Source organism: Pteropus alecto, unplaced genomic scaffold (genome assembly GCF_000325575.1).
Source record: "Pteropus alecto unplaced genomic scaffold, ASM32557v1 scaffold17, whole genome shotgun sequence".
Taxonomy (NCBI): Eukaryota; Metazoa; Chordata; class Mammalia; order Chiroptera; family Pteropodidae; genus Pteropus; species Pteropus alecto.
This window is the reverse complement of record NW_006440645.1, coordinates 3,381,892-3,390,179: the sequence shown is the minus strand read 5'-3', so window position 1 is coordinate 3,390,179 and position 8,288 is coordinate 3,381,892. Positions and strand designations below refer to the sequence as shown.

At 41.2% G+C, this 8,288-nt stretch overlaps 1 pseudogene; it reads right to left on the bottom strand.

Moving 5' to 3' along the window:
• Positions 1–2,993: 2,993 nt before the first annotated feature.
• On the bottom strand, positions 2,994–3,112 carry LOC112484660 (annotated as a pseudogene).
• Between the last annotated feature and the right edge of the window lie 5,176 nt (positions 3,113–8,288).

Below are 8,288 nucleotides of genomic sequence, written 5' to 3'. Positions count from 1 at the left end.
GGCTAAACTGTGCATGGTGCCAGCGATAAGAAGAGGCAGGACAAGAATGAAACACATCTAAGTCCAAGGCATCTGGCAGGCCGGCCGGCCGCATTTCAAGGGCAGGTGCTGGCAGAACTCCTCTCACCGTGAGAAAGCCAGAGCGATGAACTATATTGGAGTTGTGTCAACAAAGGTCTAAAGTAAACTTTTGGCTCATGCATTCAGTGAAAAAAAATAATAAAGCCAGTTTTTCTTTTAGTTCAGTTTAGTTACTTTCTATTTGTCTCTTGTCTATTCTTCTTAGAGCCAGTGGTAGAATCATACGATTGCAACTAAATATATTACGTGGATCAAAAAGATTCTTAATATAGGCAATATAGCTTTTTCAGATTTTACATTAGAGCTGATTGTCACGTGGAATATTATTAGGTTAGGAAATATTTATTCTTTGAAAAAAATGATATTGGTATGAATAGTTTTGAATGAATAAAACACCCTATTGGATGTGTTCTTTAAAATAAGTTAAAACCCTACAAAGCTAGTTGAAGTAATGACTTTTTTTTTAATTGAATTTTGCTATATTATGGTTTTTAACGTCTTCCTTTTAAAAGTTTCACGGCTGCTATGTAATCATAAGCATAAGAAATATTTTGCTTATCCTACAATCATTTTTAATTTCATGGGCCAAATTCTCCCCTCAGATGTATTTTTTATAACTCCCACTGAAGTGGAAATCTAGTTAGACTATGTGAGGGCAAATATTAGAATCGCATTTGCAAAGATATTGACTTTTCCTGATTCACGTTTTATTGAGAAATGGGTCATTTAAATTGGCTGGGATTATCTGTAATAAGTATTTGAACTTGACGCCATTTAAGACATATTGGGAAAAAGAAGGAAAATAATGTTTTACTGCAAGTTGCCACTTTTCAAATTTTGACTTTTATTTCCTGTGAAAAAAATGTAAAACCGGAGAATTAAACACCTCCACATTTTCCCCTACTGAGCTCGAAAGTTAAAAGCATTACAACTGCATGAGTAAAATATTTTTTACAGCACATAATAACACTGAGCTGCAGGAGGCTGGCAGGAAAAGGGAAGGGAGAGAGAGGGGCGAAAGAGGGAAATATCTATGAAATATCGGGCCCAGGAATCCGCAATAAATGAACCAAATAGTTTTAAGATTAACTCATAGTATTTCATCTCTACATTCTCCTGGTGAAAACTCTTACGGAGATTTCAAACGGTTCTGTTTTTTGGGTGTTGACGTTAATGATCTTTTCTAAATTTTAGAATAATAGAGTGTATGTACCCAGACAAAATTCAGTCCCGTGTAGACACAGTTCTGCAGGGGACACGCTTATTGTGCGTTGTCCACTTTGGGCACCAGACTTACGATAGCGAAGCGCAGGTCGAGGTCATTCACTTCTGCTGTTGAGGTTTCATTAATTTTGGAGGAACTCTTTTAGTATCGAATGAAAGATTTGTTTCAGATGACATTTGTTTCAGCGTCATCTTCTCGGTGAGGACCTCTGCAGCGTATTCCTCGCACCGGCCTAGGATTCGCTGTGTCCGATGTACCTCGTCTCCCACGGGTGCTGGGTTCCAGTGCTTGTCCCAGTCCCTGACCCGGTGTGTGAAGAATCAGTTCCGGCCCTTGTGACTCCTCTTCGGTGTCTGCCGGGTTTCGTGTGTTCCTCAGAACGGTTCTTTCAGGAACCCCGCTGCCCCGTCTCTGCTTCGCTCACGCACCTGCTCGGAACGTTAACGCCGAGGTGTTAGGACGATGCTGAGGAAAGTCCCCGCATCCTTCCTGGGACCTCTGCCACGCGTTTGCGGTGTCCGCGACAGACCGCAGCGCTGGTCCGTCCCGCGGCTGCTCCGTACCCGTGTCCCCTTCCTATTAGTAAAATAAATGCTGTAGTGACAGAAAGGCTCCTAAAACCTCGTTGGGAAGACTTTCTTTCCCCGCAAGTCCACTCTGCTTCCAAGCTCGTTCTTCGCGCTTGGCACGTAATCAGGAGTCCTGTAAATACTTGTTGCAGGAGTATATGATGACCTTAAGGACTTAATTTTTAAAGAGATACCACGCGCATTCTGAGTTAAAAAAATCGAAGAACTTAGAAAGTTTTAAATGAATTGGGGGTCTAATCAAGGACTTCGCAGTGACAAAATGTGTTTAACACCATTCAACGACCGGCAGGTTTCTTTTCTCCCCAGTTGGAAGATACGGATGATCTGTGAGCCCCGGGAACAGTCTGCAAGCTCTCGATGGCAAGTTTAGGATCCCGCTGGTCTCTGGAGGCATCATCCATCATCTTCCAGTCGGCGCCGGACAGGTGTGAAAGACATCTTCTTGCCCCGATGGCAGGGCGGGCAGGGGCTGCCACGGGCCGCTGTGCAACTTCATAGTCTCGCTTCAGTGTAATTACGCCCAAACCCGGCTGGTCTGGTGAAGAACTTTGAAGTGTGACGATGACACCTAGTCCTAAGCCGTGGTAAGAATGACCGTCACTCGCGTTTATTTTGAACCGATTCTGTGCCTGCAGAGTAGGCATCACGCTCGTCCTTGGACAGACAAGGAGACGGGGCTGCAGAGGGGCCAGTCGTTCCTCCCACGACCTCACATCACTGCTTCTTGGGTTCGTGGCTCACACTTCACTCTCCCGGAGGCCCAGATGCTGGCCGCTCCCGGGTCGCCTCACCTCTCCGACAGGGACCCGGACACACTTGCAACGGAAAGGAGCCCCGCAGCAGGGGCGAGGGAGGGGATTTTCCTGGCAGTTGTGTCTGGAGGAAGCTACTGTGGGTGTGGGTGCCTCCATGGTTTAACACAAGCATGGTCTGTGTGACTTGTTGATTTTTTATTTTTTATTTTTTTAAATGTCAAGGAGTGACAGATACTGATATTTATTTATTTATTTATTTATTTAGTAGGCGAGGCAACCCTGGGTTGACTTCACAGACTGCAAGGACCTTGTCAGCTTACGATCTTTTATTTTTTATTTTTACGCCTACAGCACCTGGCCTTCCTAGGTGGTCTCCCATCCAAGTACTAACCAGGCCCGACCCTGCTTAGCTTCCGCGATCAGACGGGGTCGGGCTTGTTCAGGGTGGTGTGGCCGTAGACATCTGTGATTTTTTAAAAAGTCTTTTTGCTTCCTTCTGGTCTAAGGTTCTTTATGGTAAAATTTTGCACAAACGTTCAGAACTGATGACTTGAGGAATTTGCAGAATGCCAATTTTTTCTTCACAGCTACATAGTGACTTTCAATAAAGAGAGACTAATAATAATCGAATTCCTCAAAGACAACAGCGATGCACGGGCTAGCTGGATTATAATTTGCAGAGGAAACGTCTGACCGATGGTATAAGAGAATCTGTTATTTTTGCCATATTTGATTATTTAATATTTTTAGTATCTTTTCTCCAGAGAATTCACCTGTCACACAGCCAAAAGTTTTCCAATTTGGTTTCTCATATGTTTGACAAGTTTCTTATAACAAAAGATTTAAGATACCTTCAGGGCACTCAGTAACTTTCAGAAAAATATATTGTTTCTTATTTTGGTCATGTATATGATTTAAATACTACACTTCACAAGTTAGGTTTGGATATAAAAGCTTGAGATCTATAGACCTATTTCAGTGACAGAAAATTTCGTCGGTGTGTTAGAAATAAGTGACATCATACTGTTGCCTAAGTACGAAGACTTTTAAAATAAAGTAAACCAGTGTTAGGGAACATAATTTTCTCAAACCTGCCTTAGAGGCCGACTAAAAATCAACATTCTTCATTTATATGTGAAATTCTATTAATAGGGTACTTGCTTACAATTGGAAATAATAGAGACATTCTAAAATTAATGATCTTCAAACAATGATAATTTGCTACGATTATATACTCGGCATAATGGGATGGAGTGAGGAGCTTCTCCTTCTGATGATGAACTACTGCGCGAAACTTCGAGCTGCCAAACATACAAAGGAAGAAGCAGTTGGTAGAGAGGAATACCCCAGTTCGACAGGGAATTACATCGTTGGTTGTGTGTGTGCCCCTTTTCATTGAAAGGTCACCAAGAATCAGCACTTAAGTGTCGTATTTACTTGAAATAACACTTTCTAAGGAAAAATGCTGGTTCTTGCCTCTATGCTAAATAATTAGTAGCACATAATAATTATTATTATTTTAGTTTAAATAATAATAATAATAAATAATTAGTAGCACATAATAATAATTATTTTAGTTTAAATAATAATAATTATTATTATTATTTTAGTTTCGGAGTATATAGAAAATGCTCACTTAAGATTATTCCTTACTCATTTGGAATAGTGTATTAAGAAGGTGCTTTAAAAAAATAATAGTTAAGTTCTGTAGTCACCAATAGAATAAATTGTGAGCTTTTGGCAACATAGGAATATTGGTATTGCTTTTGGTTAATTACTGATTTTTTTTTTAACATTATCATTTCTGTAAATGAAAAGTCTGAGGAGAAGCGTAGCTGTGGTTATAAGTAGGCCAAGCCATGAAACATCTGCCAGATTCAGAGACACGTTCTGGAAAAGCAGGGCCTGATCTTACAGCCCCTCTAGATAGCCTCGGAGGATCGCATGAGGCCGTCTTCTCTTAGACACAGTTGATGGACTAAACTGGAGCATCTGACCACGACCTTGGCTAATCAAGTTTTCTTCCCAGTTTTACAGGAGGAATTGGAGAGAGGAGGAGAGCTCCATCTGTCCTGGAGCCACCGCTAAGCCTCAAGGGAAGTGTCACTGGGAAGTAAGCCCGTCTGAGTCAGCTGGATCTAGAATCAAGGGCAGTTGGGCTCAGCCAGCCCCGAGCGTGAATTACCCCCATCACTTCGTGGCTGTATGAAATTGCCTAAGATCAAGCGCGTCTCTGAGACCGTGCCCTTGCGTGTAAAATGGGACTGAGAAATCGTACTTAGCAGGGCCATTATGGTAGGACTGTCAGGGTTTTAAGATAATAGGTCCCAAGAATCCTGACCGGTTTCTGGAATATGCGAGGCTCAATACACATAACTATTACCTTTGTCTCCTCCTCTAGCTTCCTGTTACCCCGGAGTCAGAGCTGTACGGATGGAGCTGACCCTGGGGTGAGGCGACTGCTGATTTCTACCTCGGCTTTCCTTGTTATAACATTACTCACTCCGGTCTCAACAACTTGTAGGTTCCTTCTCACTAAAGGCTGTTACAACTCTTCTCTGGTTCTGCAGACAAGCCTTTGGTGGCATCTCTTAACACCAAGAGACTAAGGAAGACTGAACGTGCAGACTTCTTCAGGTTTCGGGGGCACCTTTTCATGCTATTGTGGAATCCTCGCTAAAGAGAGGTGGTTTCAGAGCCAAAATCCAACTCTGAATTTTATTTTCAAGGATTTGTCTCTTTTTTTAGTCACATCAAATAAATCTTTATTCTTTTATGCTCAGGAAAGTTGGTTTTATATCCATTTACTACCAAATCCTTCTCACTCTCAGGAAACTAAAGACAAATAAACCTGTGTTTTTTTGTTTTGTTTTTTTTTCTATTGGGCTTTTTATTCTACCATGCCAGCTGGAAAGAGTTATTGATAAGAGTTATTAGAAATAAGAGTTATTAGAAATCGACAGTATATGTGGTAAAATAATTAATACAGAATTATAACTCAAATCTTACCTGTAATGAAAAAACCAGGTCTGTATCAGTACACAGATTTGAATTCAATAATTACAGTTTGCTTTAGGCATATCAATCACAAATATTGCCTCCAAAAGTAAATTTAAAAGTAAGGAGAAATGTGTTTGGAGTCATTTCTCTACGTCAAGACAGTGCAATGTTTTCTAGAATACGTAACTCGGGTGCATGGTAATACTTTAATGTCAATATTTCGATTTTCTTACTTATTTTTTAAGACTGGGTTTAAACTCTTGATATAAAGCAGACTTTTAATTTCCCATTTTTCAGAGATAATATTGAAAGGTCACTTTCTAGCTTTTCAAGTTTTAAGAGATGACTCATTACATCGCCACTGTCTTACAGGCTTCAAAATCAAATTTCCGGTCACTGTAGCATTTTGATTTGGCAAACACATATCCGTTTTTTATGTGTTGTAACAGAGATTATTATTAAGAGCTTTTTATTACTGGTTTCCACGTTTTAGGTAGATATTCAGCACACTCCATCAAAGAGATAAAAAGAACATTGCATGCTTTAATAAAACATACTGTATGCTTCATAGCAAAATCTGACAGAGATTCATAAAAGATCTAGAAAGTTTCTCTGCTTATTACTTTCAGATTTATCTTACAAACTTATTTTTTACTATTTCCTCATTGATAAAGATGTCTACATTCAGAAAGATGAGCATTCTCAAGCTGGTCACTTTGCTGCCCAGAAACACAGCACACAACCAAAAAGGAGATATGCCACAGCGAGGGTCACCAGTGAAGGGCGACCACGTCAGGAAACATTGCTTTCTCTTTCTAGAGACCAAAAGTGGTGGGAACTTCTGTTCTCAAAGAGACATGGCAGACTGAGAAGACATTTGACTGAGAAGCCAGTGTGGCTTGAGGGCCACAGCCGAAAGACCAAGTCTGACAAAAGACTGAGTCCCCTGGGGAGGATGCCCTGGGTCACCCTCCGGATAGTGGTCTGGTTCCGGCTGGGCCCAGCGGCCTGGTCTGGCTTGCTTTTAGCACTGGAAAATTTTTGAGACACGCAAGTGAATTCTAGGCTCATCATTGACTAGTTTGAAAATCTCAGCTTCAAAACTGACTTTTAATCAGTAAATATTTATTGAAAACCTACTATGTGTTTTGAGGTCATCTAATTTCAAATTCACCAAAACTTTGTGTTTTTGTATTGATTCATTTCCCCTGACAAGAAAGTTGCATAATATCTTCAGTGGTGAGTCAAGATACAAAAACTCAGAATGATTAAGGCATTGTTCCTCTCACCCCTGGCAAAGCCTCCCTTAAATATTTCAGAAAGCAGATTATTTATTCTATTCTTTAAAATCTCCAAATATTGCTATGATATGATTTTCTTCACAGTGCTTTTTTTAAAAACAAAACAAACAAACCAAAAAACAACAAAAAAACTTTTTTCAAACTTTAATAAAGTTCCTCTACTTATGAAATTAGCAACTATTTGTCTCCGGGCTTTCCTTAACCCTAAAGAAACAAGAATCATTTCCATGGTGTTTGTATGTTGTTAAAAACAGGACAGGCGCAAAATGGAATCACTTCCGCTAAGCCCCACAGAGACTACACTTAATATGGCTTCAGCTCTCCTGAAACCGAATCTTAAACCAGTCCATCAGGATTGTCGGATCAGCACCAGAGAGGTCAATTGCCTGATAGACCCTTGCCATACCCTAAAGGAAAGTAACCTTGCAGTAACTTGCTGCCTAGTATAACCTCCTTGTTCCGCTCCCTTCTTCCCGTAAAAGTCTTTCATTTCGTAAAGTTCCCCTGAGCTCCTTTCTGTCTGCTGGACTAGAAGCTGCCTGATTCATGGATGGTTGAATAAAGCCAGTAAGATCTTAAAAATTTATTCAAGTTAAATCTTTTTAAAGTGTGGACTTTAATTTTGCCAAAATTACTATGATTATTTTAGGAGTTTATATAGAACATGAAATATTTATCATCAATGGTTTCCAAGAAAAGACCCCGGATAGAAAATTATCAAGAGGAAGAGTAGAAAGCTCGCGGTCGTCGTGAAGGACGAAACAGCCTTTAAGGTCCTTAGAGGACACTGCAATACCTACTAACACAGTTAAAACCACTGAACAAGACGTGGCATTTTTTTCATCGCTGTGATAGTGGATTCCATTGTTTGGTTGTTCCCTCCCACGTCCCCCGCCTCCACTGCGGAATGTTGGAAAACTCTATAATCTGATGATTTTCATGCAGGAGAGGACTAAGGAAGAGTGCGTTTTGGGACTTGTAAGAACTTCCCAGGGTTGGCACCATAAAAGAACTAGTTTCTGCTCCACTTGAATAGGACTGAAATAGTTCTCGATAAAGTTTGAAACGACTAGGACTGGATTAGTCGCACGGGGCGGACACCCCTTCTCTCTGAACGTTAGACAACAAACTTATGGTCCCCTGTGACTTCAGTCCTCTGTCAGAGAGGCATGGAAGCGGCGACGTTGCATAACTCAGAAGCGAGGGGACCCGCATTGCCAGCCCCGGCCCGTTCCCAGCGGCGGGCAGCGAGCCTGCTTTCCAGCCTGCGACTTGGCGGACGCCCCGAGCTGTGTCCACCCGGTTCGCGGGCGAGGAGCGAAACCCCGGCCTGGGA